We start from the raw sequence: 27780 nt of genomic DNA, 5'->3' as shown, positions 1-27780 counted from the left end.
AACTGCATAATTTGATTGTTGTCAATTTCCAATATGGTTAGCCACCAGGCTTCATGTAGAATTTTATGGCAGTCCCTTTAGTGCAGTAACGTGGCGAATATTGGGCGGTACACTGATTCAGTAGAAGGTGGGCCAAGTGTTGGGACTCTATGAGCCCTTTCAATAGAGAAGAAGGGTGTCAGTTTGTGAGGCGGCTAAAGCTTCTGAACCACATTTGCATGAAGGTGACAGTATCTTGGCCTTCCTTATCCTGTTCCAGGACCACTATGCTGATGATGCTTCTGTGGGCCCAGCCTTCAGCATCTTTTGCCCTTACCCTCAAAAAACACATGTGTTCCATCAGGTCCTGTAGATCTGTCCATCTTTTGGCAGATTGTGGTTGGAGATCTTGGATCGTGTGTTCATATTGGGAAACTCTTTCCGCAAGCACTCTGTGATTGTCCCTCAATAGATTGACCTCGATGGCCACAGCATTGATTTTGTTTTCTAGAAAGGTTCTGGAGTTGTTAATAGCTTTTTTATTAGCTACTAAAGTAGAACTTAGCTTGTCAGGAGCATCCAGTGATGAGAATGCAATGTTGGGGACCACATTGAGCATCAGAGTAAGAGGTTTGCAGATGCAGATGGGGTCTGAGATGTCGCAGCAGCCTTGGCCTTACCCATTTTGTCTAACAGGGACTAGAGTTATCCTCCAGTCGTGTCAGCAATAACAGAAGTGCAGCAGATGTTACTGGGTGCCCAGACCCACTTGCTGGAGTTGGGCAGCTTTCAAGACAGCAGATCTCAATTACAGCTTGAGCAGCATGGCACACATAGTCATAGGCTGTACAGCCTGAAAGCAACTGTTGATTCAAGGGTCAATGGCAAATGCAAAGGTCTGAACATTGACCATCCACTTAGTTTGCCATTGTGAATGTAACAAAGCAGTCACAATGTATAGGCCAATCGCCAATGCACAAAGCACTCTGTAAAAGCAGGTGGGTGAATGTGTGCTAGGATACCAACACTGTCATAGCAGTAAAAGGACAAAACGTTGTTGGGCCTCGCATGCACTTCAACGTTGATTATGAGTCCACAGCAGTGCAGTATGGATATTCATTCTTGTCATAGTCCCTCCATTAGTGGGGTGACAGCCAAGCTTGTCCGCTGTGATAATGTATTTCACAGTGCAGTTCCTTGTAAAGAGAAGCATGCCAGGGTGGAGGGCTCATGCACATCTTAAAGAGCCCTGCATAGTCCCCAACAGGGTAGTCAGTAGCCCATTGGGTAAACAATGTGAAGCAAAAACACTGCTGGATTAAAAAAGATGCCCTTTGAAGTCGGGAGTCCCCGTGCTGACAAAGAACAGCTTATGGACACCCCTGTGGAACCATCTGGAGAAAGGGGTAATAGCACCATTAGCACCTTGCAATTAAACCGACACTGGTGTTAGACATATCCACAAGTTCAGTGAGGCTCTCAGTGGCATGAACTAGAGGAAATGTTTAATGGTGCTGTTGGTTGGCAGGCAGCATAGGCAGGAGTCAAGAGGGCATGATCTCCAGGACAATTGTAGTGGTGTAAAAGTGTTGTTGGGGCGCTGACCGCATGGCACATTTCACTGATCAATTATTGTTTCAGAGGAGGGCCGTATAGGTGATCTATCCTTTGAAGTATGCCTACTTCAAAGGCCAAAAGGGTTCTAAGTATTGGACCTCTAACCCTAGACCCTTAGAACACTTCTGGATTGAGGACTCTGCCAAGAAGAAGAGCTGTCAGGAGGAGTACTGCCCCTTTGCTGTGTGTTGCTTAGCGGGGTTGGCCTGCAGCTGCTGCTTCTGTCTGTGGGCAGTGAAAGAACTGGGCTTTGCTTTTGAATCCTACTTTTGCAAGGTTCTCCAAGGGCGTGTGGGTGCTCTGCTCCTGTTGGAAGTCTCAGGGCCATCAAAGACTTTACCTGCAGCAACCCTGAACTCCACTGCTGGGAGTTCTAACCTGCCAAGTGGTGCCAATTCCAGTTCTGGGCCCTCGGAGGTGGTTCTTGCTGCAAAGACCTGCTTAAAACCATCAAAATTGATGCACCACCCTTCCAGCACCTGTTTTTCCAATGCTGCATCGCCGTGCTGGAGAAATTTCCATGCACTGCCACCATATGGCTGAAGAAATTGATGAAGCGCCTGTTCGCGACCCAAAGAACCGCGCAGCCCGAGTCCAGCGGACCATGTCTCAGACGTCCGAGACCACGGCCCTAACTCCATCGCAGGCCCTGCTTTGTGGCTGCAAGAATCATTGCACCACTGGTCCATGGCTTAAAGAATCGATGCAACGCCTGTTTTCCACCGCCTCATCGACCTCCAGCATATCTGGATTTCCACACACTTGTGTGCCACGTTTTCCACCTCATCACTCGCAGACCAGAATCATTTTTGGATTTCAATGCGCTGCTTCTTCTTACAGTCCGGAAAAAACACAACACTCATCCGGCTTCTCCTGCGTGCAGCAGAACTGATGCATCGCTTCCACAGGGACTCAAGAACCACCGTATTGCTTTGTTTTCCAATGCTTCCCTCATCTGCAGCTGTTTTTCCATGTGGATTTTGATAGGTATTTTGTGCTAAAATCACTGCATCCATAGAATTCTATGGACAGAATTGCTTAAACCTTTTACAAAATATTGATGTAAAAAATACTGACCTACAAAATTATCGAGAAAAAAATATCATCTACAAAAATATCGACAACCTATACTTAAAAAGGTAAGTACAAAAATATTGAAAAAAATATTGTAAACCGGCCATAATACATTCTCCCATAGGGAAGTGGGAGGTGCTGTTCATCCCTGCACCTGGTGGCAGGCACCTCAAGGTGCATGCCACGGGGTACAGGGATCAACAGGTGAGCACCATAGGTGCGCCCTCAGTCCCCAACCGGAAGCCGCACACACAAGGGGGCTTTCTGACATGGTTTCATGTCGGATAGGCCAGCATGGAAACCATGGCATGCCCAAAACTGTGCATCGTAATCCCAAGGGTGGAAAGGCCAGCCCTTTGGGATTACGAGCCCATTTCCGACTGGCTGACAGGCTCCTTGAGCCCGGCGAAAGCCAGCCGAAATGACTGGCCGGTTTCAATAATGCATATTGAAAAGCAAACCACTTTAATTACAATTAATAAGTAAACAACATATTTTTTTTTACAATGCAATCAAAATATTTTACAATTAAAAAACATGAATAATTATAAATATTATTATTTTCAATTAATAAAAACCTAATATTATAAACAAATACAGTAATAAATACATTATAAAATATTAAAATTAATACATGTAAATTTCCCACTACAATTTATACAAAAATAGACAAATTCTTATACTAATAATATATATAATACATTACTCCCGCCTCACACAACACAACAGTAATAAAATTGTTACATCACACAAAGGTAAAATTTACTACACTACATTCACTATAATAAATCTAAAATTGCATAAAATATTGTATTGCAGAGTACTAAAAAATTTACTATTCCAACTATAATTAATACAAAATTACGAAAAAAAATTGATTACAGAGAGACAAAAATTACTATTTACTATTCCCACTCTAATAAGTGCAACAGTAGGGAAAGTTTTGGATTGCGGTGGGATAAAAGTTACTATTCACACTCCAACTAGTGCAACAGTAGGGAAAGTGTTGGATAGTGAAGAGATAACATTTACTATTCCCACTCCAATGAGTACAAAAGTAGGGAAAGTGTTGGATTGCAGAGGGGTAAAATGTAATATTCCCACTTGAGTCAGTGCAACAGTAGCGAAAGTGTTGGATTGCTGAGGGGTAAAATGTAGTATTACCACTCCAATAGGTGCAACAGTAGGAAAAGTGTTGGATTGAGAAGGGGTAAAATTTACTATTCCAATTCCACTGAGTGTAACAGTAGGAATAGTGTTGGATCGCGGAGGGATAACATCTACTATTCCCATTCCAACAAGTGCAAAAGTAAGGAAAGTGTTGGATTGCGGAGGGAAACATTTACTATTCCACCTGCAATGAGTGCAAAAGTAGGGAAAGTGTTTGATTGAAGAGGGGTCAAATTTAATATTCCCACTCCAGTCAGAGCAACAGTAGGGAAAGCGTTGGATTGTGGAGGGACAACATTTACTAGTCCCACTTCAGTCAGTGCAACAGTAGGGAAAGTGTTGGAATGCAGAAGAAAATAATAAACACATTCTCTGTAAAACAATAGGATATTTTCAAAATAAAACAATTAAAATATAAATATTTAAAACAACACAAATATATTTCATAAACATCCTATTTAAAATAAATACATATTATTATGTTAAATACATATCATGAATAATAAATTATTACAATTATTACAATTTAAATCCTAAAAGAATTTTCTTATAAAAGGTTTTTTTATTGTATATTAGCAAAATAATTATTTAATAAATAATTTTTATTTTCGTTACCACCCACCATGTTTACACTTTTAACATAAATATTTAGCAACAAACTAATTATCAATAAATAAAATTGTATTAATATTTAATTACATTTAATTTACTTTCCACAATATACCCCCACAAAATATACAACACACTCCTAAAATTTAATAGAAATTAATTACACAATTAACATAATACATTTCAATTTGAATAATTATTATCAATTAAAACATTAAGGGGTCGATTCCGATCCTGGATTTTTTTTTACTTTCCACAATATACCCCCACAAAATATTCAACACACTCCTAAAATGTAATAGAAATTAATTACACAATTAACATAATACATTTCAATTTGAATAATTATTAACAATTAAAACATTAAGGGGTCGATTCCGATCCTGGATTTTTTTTTCCCGTACGACTCGTATCCGTATGTTTTTTACGTACGAATCGTACAAGTCCCGTACAAACGGCGAAGTACGATTCGTACGTGAAAAATACATACGAATCGCCTCGTGAAAAGTCTACGAGACGTCCCCGGACAGTTTTACATACAAATCGTAAAACTGAAGTCCGAGCGCGCAAGTGCGATCCGTACCGCCCGTCCGAAAACACAAGTGCATGGAAAAGGCTCCGTACGGAGCGAACTTTGTACGAGCCCTACCCCGAGTACACTTATGCCCGGGCTACAGGTCATACGGCCCCACCCAGCCTCCCACCCCTCCCGCGTACATCCGGACTGGACCCCCACCCCCGTATGTATGGCGCGTACCCCTACCCCCTGTATGTACGGCGCGTACCCCCCACCCGCTGTATGTACGGAGCATAGCCCCACCCGCGTATGTCCGCACCGTACCCCAGGCATACCCGCCACCCGCGTATGTCCGCACCGTACCCCAGGCGTACCCCAACCCTCGCGTATGTACGGTCCGTACATACGCGGGTAGGGGGTACGCCTGGGGTACGGTGCGGACATACGCGGGTGGGGGTACACCTGGGGTACGGTGCGAATATATGTGGGTGGGGGTACGCCTGGGGTACGGTGCGAACATACGCGGGTGGGGGTACGCCTGGGGTACGGTGAGGACATATGTGGGAAGGGGGTACGTGCCGTACATACGGGGGTGGGGGGTACGCGCCGTACATACGGGGGGTGGGGGGTACACGCCGTACATACGGGGTGGGGGGTACGTGCCGTACATACGGGGGTGGGGGGTACGCGCTGTACATACGGGGGGTGGGGGGTACAGGCCGCACATATGCAATGTTGGGGTACGCACCGTACATGATGACACGTACGATGTGGGTGATGGCGTGTATGTCGCGTAGCGGGCCCCCTTTTCCTCATGCATCGCAGCGTACTTAGCTTTTCCGGCACTTTTTGGCTCCCGTAAAAATATAGCCGTGCGGAGTGCTGTAGGTACGAATCGTACTTGCTGGTCCGTAATACGCTGCCTGACTCCGTGCGGACGTCGCGGAAGCGCTGTCCAGGATTGGAATAGTATGTATTTTTTAGCCGTACGGTGTTTTTTACGATACGTACGGAAATGGTATTTCGTACTTGCTGGTTTGTACGGTGGAATTCCCGGGTACGAGTCGTACGGAGAAAACGCTCCATATGACCATTTGTACCCGGGTTTTACAGGATCGGAATCGGCACCTAATTCTAACCTAATATAATTCAAATTTACTTCCCTCCATATACCCCAACAAGACCCAAACCCACACCTAAAATTGTAATTAAGAATTGTAATTACACAATTAACATAATTCATTATGAATGTAATAATCATTATTAAATAAAAATCTTAATATTAATTACTTAGAATTAATTTATTTCACACCCTGTACCCCAATAAACTCCACAACCCATAATAAAATGAAAAATATCTACACAATTAACATAATTAATCATCAATTAAATAATTAAGATTAATTAACATTTAATTATTAATTAATTAAAATTAAATTATTTTCCTTCTCTGATGATGGCGGTCAAAGTTTAAACCAGCGGAGGAGTCCAATGCGGTTCCGATGGGCTCAAGTAGCCCGTCGGCCAGTCGGAAAGTGCTCATAGACCCATAAGGACAACGTTTCCGCCGCCGGGATTATGATGTCAATTTCCAACGGCCAATCTATGTCCGCCTTTCTGACATGGATTGGCTATCAGAAAGTGACTTTGGGGACCCCTAGCAGGGCCACCTTCCCCCCTGGCCTTCTGCTTTTGGGCCTGGGGCCACCTATAGTTCCCCCCTAAACATCCCTGCACTGTGTGGCAAGCACCATGAGGTGCCTGCCACACGGTGCAGGGATGTTTACAAACTTCAATTTTTCAATGGAAGCTTGTGCTGCTAGCGTTTTTTTGGCCCACCGCACAAGCTCTCGTTGAAAAATTGAAGTTTGCGACCGCACCATCTACGGGTGCATCCTAATGGGGTTGTCGGAACTTACGACCTATGTTCGAGCGGTTCATTCCCCGAAACCGTGTCGGTCGGAGGCAACCCCGACCGACATTGTAATTAGGGCGTATATTTTTGTAATCAATATTAATAACTTTGATATTTAAAAAGCTGTTTTACTTACCTTAAAATCGATATTCTTGTCAACAAAATTCTTTCAGATGATATTTCCATGTCACAATATTTTTGACTCAATATTTTTGCAATTCAATATTTCCAAGTCAATATTTTGTCTCAACATCATTTTGAGTGATGTATGTTGGGTCTTTGTAGTTTTGGTCTTGTTTGGTTTAGATAAAGATTGTTTATTTTCTAAACTGGTGTGGTGTCCATTTGTAGTATTTTCAGTGTGTTACTGTGTGTGTTATGTACACATACTTTACACATTGCCTCTGAGATAAGCCTGACTGCTCATGCTATGCTACCAATGGGGTGAGCAGGGGTTGCCTTGGGTGTGCAACTCCCTTACCTTGACTGGAAGGAAGGGACCGTACATGGACAGGGTGCATACCACTGCCAACTAGAGCCCCCCATTTCTAACTGAGGGTAAGCAAAGTAATCTAGGGCCAGATACATCAACAAACCATTTTGCAATTTCCTAATTGCTAATCCTTATGATTCACAATTAGAAAATCGCAAAACGGAATTCATGAAAGTGTGTTTAACACTGTCTGCGATTCCTAGGGGATCGCAAATGACCTACCTCATGAATATTAATGACGTAGGTTGAAATTTGCGACCCCCTGGCAACCGCAAAAATCACGGGGATGGTGGCCTGCTGGGGTCAGCAGACCACCATGTATGATTGCTTTTTAATAAAGCAATCATTTTTTTGTAAAGCAGCCCGTTTTCCTTAAAGGAAAATGGGATGTTTTACAAAAGAGAAAATGAAAACCTTTCTTTTCATTTTCTACAGGTTACCGAATCGCAAAATAGGGTTTCCTGTATCAGAAGGGAATTCTTTTGCGTTTGCAAACGACCGATTCTGCAAATCAGCTGTTTGCGAAGGCAAAACTGCATGATGCATCTGGCCCTAAAATTCTAGTTCCCTTTTTATTTGCTGCAAGTCTACCAGCAATTATTTTTTTAGCTTGCTGCTTTTTTTTTTAAAACGTCATACTCTCTGGAAATGACATTTTTGGTTTATTTACAGATATTCATTAACATAAAGGATGAATCCTGTACTAATGAAATAACCTTCCCTGAAGACAGTTTATTCGTAATCAGAATGCTGCATAGTTAATAATGTTTTTTTTGGTAAGATGCACAATAGGTGAGCTCTTTGCTGCTATCATCAATTACAGACTCTTATAAAAATGTTTGTCACTTAATACTTGGTAATCCTTATATCCGCTATCAGGAATGCAAAATTTGAATTTAGAATGTATAGTGACAAAACAATATATCTCTTAGTCTTAAAGGCCCATGGTTTGATCTATGAGCCTGCCTTTTTTTAAATTTGTAGTAATTTTAATATTATGATGATCCACCTTAGCAAAATATGATCACAAGATCTTGAGTCAAACACTATAAGAAATTGTTCAAACACAATTCTTAAAGAAATTTGATTATGACATGTTATCTGAAGACTTGTTTTGTATCTTTCTGTATGTTGTTTTATCTCAACTTTCGTTTTTTAATATTTCTTCTATTGTACCATTAATTCATTCATCCCAGTTCTGTTTTCTTCGTTGTGCCCTTTGCCTATTTTCTTTTTATATATCAACAACAAAAAGATCAATCCCCTTGAACAATCACAGTTCTATGTGTGAGTTCACGTATTAGGTAGGTCAAAGGGTCCAGAGATCCCTCATGCAATAAGCAGGAAAGAAGTCAAAGAGGAGAACCCGACAGGCTTTTGCTGGTGGTCCCAAGTGTGAAAATACATGTTAGTAGAAGGCCCTAAAAAGGACATTGAACAACTGCCACATGTCAAACATTTTCGACCACAGAGCCAGTTGAGGATCTACTGCTTTAAACCTGGCTCTTTGTCCCCCTGGATGAGGTCGGTGACCAGAAATTTGGGAGGGAAAGGAGACCTGCTGATTTATGCCTCTCCAACTAACTCTAAATGAGGCCCTGTGTATTTATCCATTTTTTTATATGGATTGTGTATCTATTTTATTTGCTTACTTACCATAGGTGACTGTTTTTCCTCTTTTTTTGCCATAGTAGTATTCATGATTAACTGTTTGCTCCCTCCACGATTGTCCTCTTTTCTTGTCTGAGCCCATAGATACATACACTTTTCGAACGGTGCGCCTTGATTTAACTCTGGAAGTGTATTTTCCCTACTACATAAGATCCTTAAACCTCTGATCCTTGATAATTATGAATTTATATTTGAAACTCCATCCAGTCTACTGCAGCTGGCCTGTGTAAATTAATGCTGATTACTTACTAGTAATGTGTTGCATTCTAAAGTAAGTCCAAAGGTAGCCATAAAGTAGGTTATAGGTAAGAGGTTTGTTAAGCTTAGTTACAGGATGGTTATTAAGTTCAGCCCGACTAGTAGCAGCATCCTTGCTGCTCAGCCCACACACTCCCACTGTCTCTCTGTTAACCACACCAGGCACTCCAGCATTCCACTACCTCATCCAGCATTCCAACATTACACACACATCACATTCACACTGGTTGAGCAGCAGAGAAGAGGTGACTAAAGGAAAGGATGCAAAGCAACAATAGAAGTTACAATATATCTCCTTCCCTTCGGGAAAACAATTAATAACAATACAACAAAGTGCAAAGGAAATACGCACCAGTTTATATCATCAATACAAAAGAGACATATTCAATTTAAAACTAACAATCGCAATTTGAAAGAACTCCGCATAGGAGAATATCAACACAGTCCCAAAATACTGAATACATTGAAACTACACCACTGTAATATTATGCAGAACTGGGAGAATGGAGGACACCGCCTGAAGTATAACTCCCTCATCACTCATCTCCTTCTGTACACTACAGATAGTGCACTTGACAGGACTGGAAGTCTCAGGCAAAACAACAGCAGAGGGTACATGATCCTTCAATACACACACATAAGGTTCAACAACACCACAGGGTACACGACCCTTTAACACACACCTCAGGTTAAACAAACACACAGGGTACACGTCCTTTTAATGCACACCTAAGGTTAAACAACAGCACAGGGAAAACGACCCTTCTACGCACCTCGAAGGTTAACAACAGCACAGGGTACACAACCCTTTAACACACACCTAAGTTTCAACAACAGCACACGGTACACCCTTCAACACACACCTCAGGCAAAACAACAGCACAGGGTACACAACCCTTTAACACACACCTACGTTTCAACAACAGCACAGGGTACACCCTTCAATGCACACCTGAGGCAAAACAACAGCACAGGGTATATGACCCTTCAACGCACACGTAAGGCAAAACAACAGCACAGGGTACACCCATCAATGCACACCCAGGAAAAACAAAAGCACAGGGTACATGACCCTTCAACACACACCTCAGGTTAAACAACAGCAAAGGGTACACAACCCTTCTACGCACCTCTAAGGTAAACAACAGCACAGGGTATACAACCCTTTAACGCACACCTAAGGTTCAACAACAGCACAGAGTACACCCTTCAAAGCACACCTGAGGTTAAACAAAAGCAAAGAGGGAGTATGGATGCAAAGCAAGAATACAAGTTACAACATAATGTTCATTACTCTGATTACCCTTCCTCTTCCACTTGTGGGACAATCCACTCCTGGGCAGAGGCAGGAGTGGCTTCCTTTCAAGATATTTGCTGTGCTGCAACTGTGACAGCACCTTCAACATTTGTGTCTCATTACCATTTGGGTGCATGGGACCAGAGAGCTAAAGACTTTGGAATCAGAGTATTTTCAGCTGTGCTTCCTGACTAAATTTCTTCTCCTGTAAAGCTTGTATTTGTATAGATGTGTTGCATTATTTGGGAGTCTGTGTTCTTTGTAGGGATCTGGTTGTGATTTATTGATTTGGTATATCCTCATAGAAGTAAGGGCTGGCTCGTGGTGGGGTTGAAAGGGTAATGTGTTGATTACTTATCACCAATTTTAATAACTCTCATCATCCTTCTTTGTGCTAATACTCACATCCCATCCTCCTTCTCCTGACCTAATTTCCTAGACCTTTGGAATAACAGGATGTGATTCCCTAATGCTTTTGGTAAAGTGGGAGGAGACATTCTTGCTTTGTGAAAAGGGGTGTGACTCCTAGGGATCATCAAGGGAGGTGATGGAGATCTTTTTTAGGCTAGGTCACCTGCTGTCTGGAGGGGGGATAACACACCTCCTAGAAGTAGGGACTTGAATAATGTAGGTTGGCCCGACTGAATATCATGGAGCATTTTTTGTGCCTCGGTTTGGAAGGACTTGAAGTCTGTGACATGATTGTTTCTGTAAGCCCAATATTTCATTGTTCTATAATTCATTTACAATAGCAGCTGTTCCTACAATATTAAATAGTAAAGTTTGAAACCTGTAAAATAAAATAAAGCCCTCCTTCTTCTCAGATGACCACAATGCCCCACCATCTCCCAATTCTGCTGGATCTCACACGGAGCAATAGCCTGTAGATTGCTCTTTGAGGATGTCCTCCTGCAGCTCAGGGATTTTCTTGAAAACCATCACACAGGGTCAGCATCAAGCTTTTCAAGTTGATTCAGTTGACCAGTTGTTTTAGCCATTTTAGAAAACAGAGTAAGACACACTTTATCATTACGCTAGCCAGCTTTTGAATATAACCATAAGAGTTATACAGCAGTCTTTGAAGTTACTGTTTGTAAATAACAAGTTTAACGGACTGTCGGTGGGTGATTTCATTCACAAAGCAGACCATACAGAAAAGAAATTACTTACATATCACGTTCAAGCGGCCATTGAAGAATCCATTGCAAGTTGCAGCAATGAATCATGGGCACGTCAAGTCTATTGGCGTATCCCAGAGAAAGAGCGGAGATCAAGGTGTGCGGCAGGTATGTCTTGACAGCATGGATTAGCACACACAAAGAGGGTAGCGATTACTGGGAGACACATTTAAGTCAGAACAGCACACACCATCAGTCGAAATCACCCATGCAAAGGCTCAGCCATCATATCAGTTTCACTTTTCTGACAGCGATATAAAACCTTATTGAGTTGAATTCCATGTCTTGGATCTAATTAGGCAGAATTTGCTAGTTAAAGGAAGTGAAATCCAGTGGCATTCAATGCTTTCTTTCTTGGAAGCCTCAACTTTAAGCGGATGGAGTCTGCTTTAAAAATCAAGACCTCAAATCAGGGAAGCGCCTATTGAGTTTAATGCATTTGTAGCAAAAGGCGTAATTTTCCAAGACCCTTGAAACTTGCCAGCAAATAAGGTATACCTTGCTGCATGCACTCTGTCCATCTTCTAGTGGGCATACTATCGAATCTCCAAATTTAAGCCTGCTATTTGACTACTCTTCAACTCAAGTGTGCCCATATGTCTACCCACAAATCATTCTGCCAAGCTGTGCCATATTTTGAAAGTATGCATGGTATGCATGCCTCTTGATGGGGAGGAAGTGCCTTCAGCTGTTGTTATTGTGGGTGTCTTTGCTCAGACAAAGCAGTCAGTCCATGTGATATCGAGCACATCACTTCAGCTCCCTGGGCAGCACTTTGGCAGCTGTTGCACTGAAACTAAAATACTTAAATGCGTCTAAAATATATCTTCCTTTATTCAGACTGAAGTGGCCACAATTAATGTTTTACAAGGGCATATCTTAGAAAATCACTATTGGAATTGCTAAGCTCCACATTCATATACCAAATATTCAAACCATACAAAATATGAATCTTTATGAATGTTTTTCTGTGGTGAAGAGTGTCATATATTTATACATCTCATAATATAGTCAGCATTCTCCCATAGATCACAGATATTTGTCAGTCATAGTTTGACACAAAAACACAGGAAAAATATAAAACCTAGGTCTTCAATAAGGTTTGGGGCAAAGCAGCTCCTGAAGTGGCCTCTGCAAACCTCTAAAGCATTGCACAAGCGAACCAAACTGAATGTTGCATAAGGTTCTCTCCAGCCTCCATGATCTATTCATTAATGTAATTAAAACACCCAAGAAACGTACGTTTCATCATCCAATTTTCGGAGCCATCAAAAGATTTGAACATCCTGAGTGATGGTTTTCAAAAAAAGCTGTGTGCTTGGGGAGGACATCCCCAAAGAGGAATCCACAAGCTAAGACCCTAATGGCGGGGGCAGGGTACAGCAGAACTGGGGAATATTTGCTGTTGAGGGTGTGCTGCTAAATAGTGTGGTCAAGGTACACATCCAATGTATTCGTGCCCTAATAAGGATGTTGCTAGAGATGGGAAACTGAATGACTTTTTACATATTTTCAAATATTACTTATATTATAGTAGCACCCTCTCATTTCCTTTTTCTCCAGGGTCCCAAAGATAAGATGCTCCCATAATAAGGCCCCTTATATTTTACAAAAACTGCATGGATTGTGGCCCATAGACTGAATGTGGGATACATGGTCCAGAATTCTTGAAGTGTCTGCGTGAGCCTACCCATTTGTGAAGGGCTTAAAACATTTAGGGGCACATCCATCAAGCTTTTTACAGGTCGCAAACGGGCCGATTTTCAGAATCGGGCCGTTTGCGACTGGTAAAAAGCTTTTTGGGATGCATCAACCCAAAATGCATTCGCAAAATAGGTAATCGCAGTATTTGTGCGAATGCAGTTAGGGAATCACAATTTTCGATTCCCTAAATGCAATGCAAGAAGCATTTTCAGAATACAACTTTGCATTAAGGAATCGCAAATTACCATCAACTTCAAGTTGATGGTAATTTGCCATGTGGCCCTTAGGGCATGTGTGTGCTACATGTGCACACATACTGTTTTTGGGGGTGCATCAGGGGGGCCTTATGGCCCCCTAGCACCCTTGAAATTGCATTCACAATTTGCGATTACCTATTTGGTAATCGCAAATTGCTAGTGCTTTCCCATTCATTCTTTCCTCTAGGCCCTTAGGAATGAATGGGAAAGAATTCCCTAATAGCGTATCGTAATTTGCGATTCGCTATTAGGGAATGTGTAGGAATCGCTAATATTTTTGCAAAACCTACATGCATAAGGAATTGCGATTCCTTATTAGCGATTCATTAAAAATAGCTATTAAGGAATCGCAACTTCTTAGCTTGGGGACTATTGTTTTCCAAACTTTTGGCCCAAATCGCCCAAGAAATTGTTGACTTGGTGCAAATCAAGACCATCCCAAAATTTGGGTAGTTCCCATTTTTAATTGTTGTTTCTATTTTACCATTTGAATAGTGCACAAAGTGTTGTTAGTATGGCATCACAGTGCTATTTAGTAGTCCGGCATAGGACTTATCAAACCTTCTATGGCATTCTCAATGATGTTCGATATGGGCCATGGTTCTCTGTTATGGTGCACACACATGTTCCTACCCACTTCTGATTAACTTTGGAGGAGGGGCAGACGGTTTGGATTTATTTCTTGTGTAGGGCAGGCTAGCTTCCCAGAGTGCCTATGGGCCTAGTCTAGCCCGCTACAAAATCCTAACCTGAGCTATATAATTTTAAACGACCCCAAATGATGCTTAAAGGCTACTAATTGACCCAACAAAAGCTGCTAAACTTTAGCTAATTGTACTGATTCAGAAGAGGGATGAAGGAACAGTACATGATAGAAACCCTTGTTTGGTGAGCACAAAGCTACACAGCTGATAATACCCTAGCCTTTACAGCAAGCCTTTCAGGCTCAGCTGTGGAGAAGAACTTGAGATGTCAACTCTGGTTGGGCTTGTGCTTGCTTTTTAATTAGGAAGTAGGATTCAAAAGCCTGCTCAGCTGGGGATGGCTTCTTAAAGGCAACTGAGGGAGGTATGACTAATTCTGATTCCAAGTGTGATAATTAATTTTATGTGAAAGGAAATTAAGGTGGGTAGTGAAAAAACATAAATAAAAACGCATGATGCTCACAAAGGAAAATAAGTGTAGGGACAGTGATAGTAAAATTGGAGAACATGTAGACTGTTTAGTACATGCAGCAGTGACTTGGAAACTATGTAATGAAGGTAAATTTATAGCAGAACTCCGAAACTGAGAGCTGAACTTTATGTTTAGGTTAAACTGTCTTTAGCCTTGAATTCATGGGTGACTGGCAATAAGAAAGGGGATGGAATAGATTAGTATATTTGCACGTATTTTTGATGTGCTTTTATGAAATTCTGTTTATGAACTATGTAAGAAATCGAGTGATTAGTCACAGGAGGTGACTACCCATTTCGAGTAATAATCATAATCTGGGGCACGATAAAGTCATTACATTAACCTGAGCTCTAACGCTTGATAGCTATGGCACAAAGCAGACAGGCTTAACTTACAACAATATGTAAAGTATTTAGACAGCACCAAAACAGTAATAAAGTCAAACTGCAAAACAATAAAAATCCAAAACCAAATTAGAAAAAATGAGTAAAATATAATTAACAAAATGACACGCAGATGACAATAAGGGGAACCGAAGATATGAATGTTAACATTTTTAAGTAGAAATAGTGCTAAAAAGTACAAAGCTCCAATGACAGGCAATGGTTTCCTTAGAGTGGGATTTAGAAGCAATTTCTGTCTGACCACGATGGAGCATGTTTCGGACACAGCATCGAGGTTTGCCCTGGTCAAAGATTTTGTCTTCTCACTTAGTTCTGTAAGTCCCAGTATACCACAGGAGTACACTTCTAAAGATCCCAAGGACCTATAGGGAGGCTCTTAGTGACTCACAGGGTGTTAGGCAGAGGCCAACAGGAGGGTTCAGCCCAGATCCAGTTGCCACTGGTCAGCTAAGTACTTTCAGGAAAAGGCTTCTTGTAGTTTGTTGTATCCCCATAGACTGAACAGGAGGTCAGTGTTATGACACATGTAGTCCTCTTCTTTGTGATGGGTACAAGGGAGCAGGTCCAATCCTTTTCTGTTCTTCCTAGGTCCAGGAAGTTTGTTAAAATGGATGCCTTGAGGTGCCACATTTATGCCTGCCAGCTAGTGGATAGGAATGACTCCTGTGCACACCCAAGCAATGGGATAAAAGTTCCCGCGGCCAACCCTACCCTTTTTGGGAACTTTCAAGATGGCAAAATTCTTTGGCCACACTCAATTAGGGTTTTGTGGGCTGGGGATGTGTGTTGGGAGGGTACTATATGAATCCTAGTCTCCTCCCACATCTAACACTAAATTGTGATTTGGAGGATTTACTGTATCTCCAATAAGCCCAAAAACAGACATTTGGTAGGACCAAAGCACAGTCCTTCAGCAACCAGATAGTGGATCTATAAGAATTGTCTTGGCATCCTTTTTTCTCCCCTTCCCAGTGTGCCCCAAGTTTATATTTAAACCCAGCAGAACTGTCAAGAAGGACATGATACTGTAGTGCCACAGAGGATGCCCACATGCCTATCCTGCATATTCAGAAGAGGCATCTCTGCCCATTCAGGTCAGCCTAATGTTTGCTTATGGGAGGCAAGTCATACCTATTCACACCTGTGCAAGGCTTATTACTGGATGGGAAAAGTTTGAGAGCCAATGCAAATTAGCCTCCACAACTTTCAGGTAGGGAAAAGGTAATGTTATAAAACTTACTTTTCTTTAATATTTTTTACAGGTACCACTTCACCATTTAATTGGATTTTTAATAACTATTAAAATTAGTGGTTTCATTATGCTTTATAGCTGGTTCATTTCTTGAAGTACAATATTAGTATTTTAATCTGTACTCTTTCTACTTAGTATAGCTAATCCTGCCACAGTTAAAATAGCTATGTGTGCTAATCACTGTTTGAACATCTTAACAATCCATTTCTACAACCCTACTTTTAAATACCATGCACACTAGATTGTGGGCTGCAAGGGGTGTTTTATTAATACTTAACGTACCAAAAGGGTTTATTTTGCCATATCGTATTGCAGTTTTTACAATGCTACATTCTGGCTAGAATGGGAGTTCTGAAGCAATATTTGCATTGCCACCACAGTGGATGGCGCAGTAGATGCTGCAGTCCACAATGAACCTATTGGCCCTGGGTACACTTTGTACCATATACTAGAGACATTTATAGACAAGTTAAATATGCCAATTCAACCATGTTTAAAGGGAGAGTACTAACTCTTTTCTACTGGTTAGCAGGTGTAAGGTGCATTAAGTTCTAAAGTCAGCAAAAATGCAGGGTTTGGTTTAAGGCAAAAAGTCCACGGTGACTATGCAGAAAGGCAGCATTTATAAATGTGAAAATTATTTTTAATAAAGGTTCATCATAAAAATATGACCTGTATAAGATATCAAACTAGCACGTAAGAAAATATTTAAAGGTCAATTCCATTAGATACCCTTCCGGCTTAACCCACACCACCCGCTTCCTCTGGCTACCTAGAATAGCCAGTGAACAATTTAAGTCTCAAATATTAAAAACAAATTGGGCTCGATTTAATTCTTAATGAGTGTTCGAAGGAGTATCCTCACCGGCATGCCTGCTACATTCAGATGTGGGTAGACTTTTGGGTTAATCATGGAGGCAACTACTCTGTCTTCACCATGCTTAATCCCCTCCAATGGCCCTGGGGAGTAAAGGCCATTGGATAAATAACTACATGTCCGCCCACCCAATTTGTATGGTCTGATATGTAATAATATTTTACAGTTCCTTACCTTCAGGGAAGACTGTGAAAATATTTTAATGCCACCCAGGAAGAAGCCTCCCATGGTGAGGGAAGCATAACTTTTTAACGTTTCGGGATTTTCTTTTTGAAAAGAAAAAAAGATTACTGTTTGACATGAACCACTGTGATGGTGGTTCCTGTCAATGCATTGATAAATGCCTGCCTGCTAGCCGGTCATTTATAAATTAGACTGACGGAGTAATGAAGGCTTAGCAGACATCAATTCCTCCACCAGGCCAATGGTGACTACTTAGTTTGCAAAAAACTGTCTTTAGCTTGGTCACAAATTGCTGTTTTATGATTCAGGCAAACTAATGCAGTGTTCTCAGCTATGGAGAACATGTTACTTCCCTACGTTGTTGTCTATATACTAAAAAGCAGCAAGATTTTAACAATTATCAGCCTCTTCTGTATAACAAATATGCGAGAATGGTGTCACTCATTCAACCTATTGGCAGCAAGTTCAACTGATCTTCGTTACCTGTTACTAGCTGAATATTTGATGCCCAACTGGATCAGTTGTTAATTTCCTCTGCTAACTGTTGCTATCTGGAAGATTCAGCTCTATATCCAGAAGCAATTTTCCATACTGATTGCATGTATGCATCTGCATCCTCTTACTTTTTGAATCTTCAGATCAGTTTCTTGGGGGAGCTGACACCCCATGTTTCAACCTACTTCCTCATGCCAGTACTTCACATGGCTCAGGAATGGTTGGTCTACCTTGTATTAGGGACTCTGGAATATACGCCTTCTCTTAGACCTTCATGCAACTTTTCATTGTACTGATGATGAACTTTTAAGTTGCTATTTCTAACAAGGGAACCACTGTTTATTGATACAACTACTAAGAGCATATGTATCCCAATGTCTCAACTATTGATATAGGAATCCTTCTATTTCTATCACTTGTTAAAGGATCATATCTGGTCTTTATCGTATGGGTCTTCAAGCATCCTGCTATCTCCTTCCTACTTTGTTTTACAGGTATTCACCAGAAGGGGTGAAGTCATTTTTGAATTGTATTGGTGTCAGCAGTAATGGAAATATCAAATATATAGTGAGTGCCGTGGAGTTCTATATTTTTAGTGCCAGGCTTGCGAATTGGCTATGATAAAGTTTCTGTTGTCTAGCAGCCACAGGATATTTCACAGAATTCTGCCTGATTCTGCTATGTCTATGTGACCCCAGGGTCTACTAGAGTATCTCTGTGACCACTCACAAACAGTGCCAAATTGTGTAGGCCTGGCCAAAATTCTTGTGATTCCTTTCACAGAAATTACAGGAAATGCCCAAAGAATTGGACAAAATTATGTTGGTCCAGAATGTTGCACTATTTTTAGCACAAAATGCAACCCTAAGTGCATTCTTGTAATGAGGATGCATTATGGCTAAAAATAGCATAAAATCATATGTGATGCAAACAACAGCTGCTCTTGTTCGGTCTATTCCTATTCTTCCAGTGTTTCTGTTACAAGATTTTTAACCAAATTAAGTAGACATTACGTGACATGGTATAATGGCGAAATCCATATTTTGGTGTAATTAGTTCTGCAACAGACTACACTTTTTGTAACATAAGTGTAATGGGAGTGATGACAAAGGTACCACTAACTTATGATGCCAACTTAGGCGATAACAGAGACCAGCTACTTGAGGAACTCTTTAGGGTCATATATAAAGAAGATGGTTTGTATGATCTACTTGAATGCAGTCTGCTTTACGTTTTGCATGACTACAGTCACTACAGTCTCTATCAAGTGTGGTCTATGAACGATTCTTTCAGTCTCATCCCCTATCCCTTGAGCCCATAATGCACACGGGGCATTTACATGCCAACCTACTCTTTTTCACATGCCTTGCACTAAATGTACAATCAGATGTAACGGCTCTTCCCTTCTCTCTCTGCCAACTCAATTTAAAACATTGTCTTCTTATCAATATTTGTTTCACACCCTTAAAAAAGTAGTAGTTATAGGTAATCGTAGTATTTGTGATTACCTATTTTGCGAAAGCAGTTAGGGAATCGCAATTTGCGATTCCCTAAATGCAATGCAAGAAGCATTTTCAGAATGCGACTTTGCATTTAGGAATCGCAAAGTACCATCAACTTCAAGTTGATGGTAATTTGCAACTCCTTCGGAAAATGCACAAAATTCTTCTAAGTGCCATGTGGCGCACACACATTCCCTAGGGCATGTGTGTGTACCACTTGTGCACACATACCGTTTTTTGGGGTGCATCAGGGGGGCCTTATGGCACCCTAGCACCCTTGAAATTGCATTCTCAATTTGCGATTATCCTATCTGTCCATTCGCGCATTGATTATGTGGCATTCAAGTCACATGTGTTTTCCCTGTTCCAGTAGTATTACTGCATCAGAGTGTTTTTATAAACATGATTTTTTGACTGCTCACTACTTCTATGAAACTGGTGCCAGAGCAGTTGCAAACCCCGAGGGGGTTTTGTTCAGTATCTAATCCTTTTTTCACTTTCTGATTGGCATTTATATCTGTTTCAGTTGTGTTTGGCAGGGAGGTACTCCTCTTTCCATGCTTACCTCTTGTCTATTCAGGGCTACCAATAATTTTAAAGCAATGTGAAATAATGTCACATCATGCTGTAAATGTTTGACATGGTAAACTTTCAAGGCTTTCTGTTGTAGTAGACTGATATTGTGGATCCTTTGCCAGGGACTCAGTGGTCTGTTAGGGTGCTGTCTTTTCGCCTTTTTTCCTTGTCATCCATTGCAAATTCATCATTTCTTTTCGCTCTGCAGGCGTGGGTTACCCCTGCAGTCATGGGATTTCTTGTTCATTTTCCCTCTGGAATCCAAGGCCTACCAGTCATCCAGTATCTTGTGTCCGTCATGCTGCATGGCATTTACCAGCTTAATCTTTTTGTCTGCAAGGTCATGACGTGTTTTCTTCTGGTGCATGGTGCTGTATTTTGGGGTTCCCAAACATGGCTCACCTTCCCTTGTGGCTCCACTGCTTCACTTACTTTCTCTTCCATTTCTTATTTAGGGTCTGTTGCTTTATCCCCGAGAGTCAATGTAGGCCTTGCTGCCACCTCTCCAACCTCTTTCACTATGTCAGACCCGAGAAGCCTGGTGTTGCCTCTTGTTCCTCATGGCCATTGCTGAGCGTGTCTTTGGAGAAGGTTGGATGCTTGTTCATGGTTTGTACAATTGCCGATTTGCGCGCAACTATTTTGAAGGGCTTGCCTAGAGTATACAGTGTAGAGTCTCACAAGGGTTCAGGTGCCTTCTTAGATGACCTTGCCACGTCCCTCAATTATTTGTTTTTAATTGTAATTATACGGGCAAATTTAGTAATAGATTCTGACCAATAAAATTGACTTGGAACCAGGGGTGAAATAGCCCAACTCAGTTTAGTGTTGAGTTTGTTTGATGATTGGTGATTGCTTTTATTTTTTGTTTGTATTTTTTGTGAAGCAGAGATTTAGTTAGCATTATGAGGGAAATGATTCCATTACCGCTGCTTTGGTTGTCAAGCTTTTACAATACACTTCAGTTTGTGCCTCCACATTAAAGACTGGAAACATTGCACTATACATATCAAAGCAAAAATGATAAAACCATCCTATTGCTTGCCTGAGAAAGGGTGGAGGGATCAGGGATGACTAGATGGTTGTAGCTACTTCAGTGCCATCCAAGAACAACATCAACGCAACCACCAGATATGGTCTCTTGTAGTAACACATTATTTTTTCATTTTTTTTACATTTGTAAGACATGCCATGAAACTGATTCAGCACACCTGTGGAGAGACAACAATATCAGAAAATCATGAGAAGTAGTAGTGGCGTTCTAGAGATCTTCCAGTTAAAAAATGACACAGTGGATAAGATGGAATAGTCTTTGTAATTGCCACACTCTATCATTGCTGCAATTCTTCTCTCACTACCTCACCTCTTTCTATGTATTATCTCAATCAACACTACACTACATTTGCACATTTCCACATTACCAGCAATTTCACTGCACAATCACCCACAAACGTGCACAGCACACTGTAATGCTTCAAAACCAAGCTGCACTAATCAATTGATTACAACCCAATTGTAACTAAATTATAATTACCAAATGAATGTTTCACCAACTCACAATACACAACCAACCTGAACCCCACACTACCACCTAACAGCAACACACTACCCCACAAAATCATACTTTCACTCCAACACCTACCTATCACCTCAGTGATTCACAAACATTTCTCAACACCACACCAATCTGTCTATCTCACCATTTTTACTGACTAGCAGCACCACATTACCACCCCCAGAACTCCCACATCTAGATTGTCATTATCCACTCACAGTAGTGCAAACACATGCACAAAGCAACACTACCACCACTCAGAAACGTCCACAACCTCCCAGATATACCACTTTGTTGTTACCACCAAACATTACACTATCATGATAAATAATATATGGTAGCCCCATCACACTATCACCTCTCAAAATTACACAATCACCCCAACATTGTCATATAGCTCTCCCACAAGAGTCATACTGTCACAAAAAACACTACTACCTTACAGAACTGCACAATCCCCTACCACCATGATTTTTCACTACTGCCCCTTGCCACTACACAGCCACCTCACAACTATACATAATATTTTGCAACACTTTTCAGCTGAATCTACATTTATTTCAACCTGCTCGCTCCTCAACTTAGTCTCTGTTTGGCCTCATGTGCCTTTCTATATCTTAGCACAGAAAAACCTTGCTATTTTAGGAATCTATTGGCTTTATTGGTACTTATGTTTGGCATAATTGGGGGCTGGTGCTTCAATGCTGCGGTTGCGAAATGTTTGGTAACAGTACAAAAGAGGATCTCTGCTTATCTCAAAGCAAAATTCTTGCTAAAGTATGGCAGTGCACATTATTTATTTTTGAGGTCTCAAGAAGAACTAAAAATATTATTAAAAGCAATTGTTTTGTGATTACAAAATAAAAACCTCACATTAGCAACTGAATGCCTCGAAGTGCTCCTTTAGGAGTGTGTTGGGGACTGAGACCACATATAAAATATAATGGCTATTCATTCAGGGGAAGGCGTATGTTCAGTGGGATTCAAGATATTCCTAGCCCTTTAGCATGAGGGTCCTTTGTAAAATAAATAAGAAGAGGAGGTATTCCTTTTTCCACAAAATAAAATCATTCATGGGAAGGATCAAGTTGGAGCCTCAAGGGAATTGTCTCAGATTAAGTAATTGAAATATTTTTGCTCTTTAATATATTTGTGATCCACTCAGAATTTGAAATGCTATACATTTCTTACTATATGTGATTGTTTTGGTGTACATACTGAGGAAGCTAGAGTAAATAATGAGAGAAAGTGAAACACAGCATTGACATTTTGTAAAGCTTCCTCAAAGCATTCAATATGAACCGAATTAGGACATGATATGATGTACTGTGGGTAGGTAATTATGAGAAAATAGTAAATTTTTAGGTTGATCTTTCAAGAGCTTCTGCATATACTTTAGTATGACCTTTTTTGTGGGTTTAAAACCTGCCCACTGCTTTCGTTTGTTTGTTTCAGTGTCTTAAAAACCCTTGCTTGCTAGTGGTCAATCTTTCATATTTTTCACTCCTTTTCATCAGTTGTTCACTCCCATGGAGCAGTGCTGCAGTACTTGTCCCCCTACACTAGTCCCATTATAGACACTGTCGAAGGCACTACATTGTCCTTTGTTTAAGGCCACCTCTCACTAGCACCTGATGTCTCTGATGTCAGGCAGCAGTTTATGTCCTGCTTCTGTTTAGAGCACATGGGGGTTAGTTTTCAACTTTTCAAAATTAAAACAAGGTATTATTTTCCTGTTACTCGCTGCCAATGCGCAAGAGAATCGTGACCACAACTATTTACATTAATTTCCAGTTACACGCTGCCGATGTGCGAGAAGATCGATACTGTTATGAATTTAATGAATATTCCCCCAATTTAAGACCGTCTCTACACTAGAAAAAAGCCTGTGTGGTGTGGCGTTAGGATGGAGAGGGAAACAACCTTTACAACGCAACTATTACATCGCACTACACTTACAACGCAGGCATTACAATGGAACATCCTTTACAACGCATGACACTACAACGCATACCATTACAACACATACCATTACAACGCATGACACTACATCGCATGTCACTACAACGCAGGCATTACAACGCATACCATTACAATGCATACCATTGGAGTTAGAATAGTAATTTTTAACCCCTACACTATCCAACACTTACCCTACTGTTGCACCCCCTGGAGTTAAAATAGTAATTTTTACCCCCATACTAGCCAATACTTACCTTAAATGCAATGTAACAGTATGCGTTGTAATGGTATGCGTTGTAAAGGTAGTATGCGATGTAATGGAATGCGTTGTAAAGGTAGTTTTTTAAAATGCGTTGTAGTGTCATGCGATGTAATGGAATGTGTTGTAGTGGATGTTGCGATGTAAAAATTGCGTTGTAAGTGCATGCGTTGTAAAAGTATGTGTTGTAACGTCATACATCCGGATGGAGATCTTCAAATTCATAGGAGAAAGAAAGTTTGTGGGTTTCATTTTGTGGCATAAGAGCTGAGAGCTATGGCTCAAGGTTGAGACTTGGGTGGGCTGTGGTGGAATCTAATATATTTCTTGTGTTTGGCCCTCACCTAGAGCCGAGACCAAGTACTTATCTCCTTCTACTGCTCCCATTTTTGGAGCTATTTTTTTTTTTAATTTTCTACAAGCACTCCCCTATTCGTATTGAATCTTTTCACTTTCACCCTTCTGCCCCTGTCTGTATCTTCTCTACCCTTTCCCTCAACCCCCATTTGTAATTGAATAGCTCTTTAATCCGAGGCAGCATGGCACCAAGGATAATCTGCTTCAAAGCTACACATTTAAAAGGTCCAAAAAGCAAAACCTATTGGTTATGCCAGTGCTTGTTTTATTTGCATCAAAAGCACATATTTGTGGGTCGAATGGAGATAAATACATAACTAGCAATATGAAAAGTATTATTTTATTAATATATCATGAAAAATAATAAATTATGAAAATTAAATTGTTTTGCTGACAGCAGAGAAGATTATATAAGACAAAATTGCTTTCATATGATTAAATTAAAGATGATCATTTAATTTTGAATATGTGTTGAAATACGGAGAACGTATTTGTCCTAAAAGTTGCCCAGAAATGGGGATAGAGGGGTGAAGTATTTACACTGAGATATCTTTATTAGAAACACCGGAGCATGGACTCCTTGAGAGATGAAAGGATCTTATCCTAGTATAATATGACGACACTGGACAAGGTAACTCAGATCATGAACAGCCTATATTGATACCACTATCCCTTAGTCTATAGAGAGCGTGGGTTCCCCTTGAATGTTTGAAGGAAAAATCATGCATATAGTAATGATTTTTGTCCCCACTAACAGATTCTCATCACAAATATCTCATCTCATCATACCCTGGTGACAACTTTTCAAAATGATTCCTTTGACGAAAATTACATTTTCAAGAAATTAAGATGGAAGGTATTGCTCACAGACTGGGACTGTTGACTCCGCCAGGGAACCACCGTACCCTGGTGATGGCTCGGCAGTATTGAGGCAGTAATATGCTTGGCAGGACCGCCACGGTCCCGCCAAGCATATTATGACTTTCTTCACCACCTCTGATTTCATGGAGGCCTTTCCTCCATGAAAACATTGGTGGTGAGGAAAGAAATGGGGCCCTGCAGGGCCCCCTTGTGCCTCACTCCATGTGGATGTACTCAAAAGAGCATGACAAGTGCCCCCCTGTATGCATGCACCGCCAGTTCCAGCACAGCATGGACTTCACAGTCCATGCCATGCTGGAACTTCCTTTGATGTTCCCAATGCGGTGCCTATTTTCAAGGCACTGCCATGGGAAAGCCAGTGACTAAAAATGATATAATATGGCGGGTGGTTCTCACATGGGTACGGCGGTGCAGTGGCAGGGCGGTCCCGCCGCATCACCGCCAAACTCGTAATCGGGCACTAAAAGTTTACCTGTGCTCACCGTCTGGTAGCTTGGCACAGAGCAGTCAGGCTAATATAAAGAAGCAATTGTGTAAAGCATTTGTGCACACACAGACAGTAACACCGTGAAAACACCACAAAAGTACTCTCCATCAGTTTAGACGAAAAGCCAATATTTATCTGAGCAAAACAAGACGAAAATGACTAAAATCCAACATACAGAAGATATGAATGTTTCAAGGTTAGATTAAAATACAGTGCTTAGAATTCAATAGTTCCAAGTTGGGCTATCTGGTCATGCTTGAGTGGGACAAATCCAAAAGTTCTGTCTGATCGCGATAGAGCGCGGGCCGGATACAGGAGTCACTACCTGCTGACAGTACCTTGCATGCATCAGAAATCTAAGACGATGCGAGGCACATAAGAAGTGAGGCATTGTGGATGCAGGTGATGCGTGAGTTCCTGAAGGCAGTGCAAGGTTGTTGAAGCTTTGAAACCTGGGGATGATGCGGTAAGCAGAGGAGGTGATGCATCAGTTGCTGGTAAGAGGCCTCGGTTAATGAAGGCAACGCAGTGCCGATGATGCATCAATATAAAGAGTGCAATGCGTCAATTCCATGGTATTAATAGCAAACTGATAGGCTGAAGGCGCTATATCGTTGAAGCCACGCAAGACTGAGACTGCGTCAGAGTTGGAACAGTGCGTAACAGACTTCGGTGAGGTGGTGATTGAAAATCACGCAGTGGCAGTTCTTAAGAGGCACTGCAGCAAAGTCGGTGCTGCATTGAAAGTTGAGTTATTTGCGTCATGCACTCAGCAAATGGTGTCCACGGCTTTAGTGCAGGCAGCAGCGATGCAGCAGTTTTGCAGGGATGCGCCGCTTCCGAAATGACACTTTGGGGTCGATGCATCAGTTTGTTGGTTGCAACATAAAAGCTCACTTCCAAGGGCCCAGGACTGTATTTGGCACCATTTGGCAGAGCAGGACTCACAGCCAAGGAATGCACGTGCTGGTAGCAAGATGCAAGTGAAGTCTTGTACCTGAGACTTCAGCAACAGGAGGCAAGCTCAGTCAAGTCCTTGGAAAAACTTTAGATGTAGGATGTAGAGAGTAAAGTCCAATCCTCACACTCCCAGGCAAGAAGTAGCATGCAGCAGGCCAACACAGCAAAGAAAGCTGCAAAGTGGCAGTTCCTCCTAGCAGCACAACAGTTCTTCTTCCTGGCAGAATGTCCTCAGTCCAGAATTGTTCTGAGTATATGGTGTCAGAGGTCCAGTACTTTGTAGTGCACAAGACCCTGCCCTTCCTGGTACTGGCTCCAGACATACTACGGGGGATGCAACTCTTTATTTGGGGACAGGCACCGTCCTATTTAGCTCTTCCCACCACTCTAGCTCAGGAAGGCTAATCAGTCTGGTGATGGGCCATCAGGATTTGCAGGGCACACCTCAACTCCCTTTGTGTGTATCTGTCTAGAGTGAATTCTCAAAGCCCAGTTGTCATCCAACCCAGACGTGTATTCTAGGGACTGCAATAGGGACAGAAAGGTCAAAGTAAGAAAATGTCAACTTCCTAAACAAAATTCAAGCTTGTAATTTGAAAACCAACTTCACTAAAAGATGTGCTTTTAAATTGTGATTCCAGAGACCCCAAACTCCAATTTCTATCTGCTCCTAATTGGAAGTTAAATATGTGCAGTGTTACCAGGTAGCTCCAGTGCTGACCAATGGGAGAGATATGCCTTGCTGTAGTGAAAAATGAATTTAGCAGTTTTTAACCACCAGAACATACACAAAGGTATATGTCCTACCTTTTGCCAACATTGCACCCTGCCCTTGGGGATACCTGGGGCCTACCTTAGGAGTGCCTTACATGTAAAAAAAGGTAAGGTTTGGGCCTGGCAAATAGGTGAACTTGTCAGTTTGACATGGTAGTTTAAACTGCTCACACAGGCCCTGCAGTGGCTGGCCTGGGACAGGTTTGAAGGGCTAATCATGTGGGTGGCACAATCAGTGCTGCAGGCACACTAGTAGCATTTGAGGTACTAGCCCTGGGCACATGTAGTGCATTGTACTGGGGAATTAGCAGTAAAGCAAATATGCCAATCATGGAGAAAC

This window comes from Triturus cristatus, chromosome 3_1 (genome assembly GCF_964204655.1).
Source record: "Triturus cristatus chromosome 3_1, aTriCri1.1, whole genome shotgun sequence".
NCBI lineage: Eukaryota > Metazoa > Chordata > Amphibia > Caudata > Salamandridae > Triturus > Triturus cristatus.
This window is presented reverse-complemented; position numbering follows the sequence as displayed.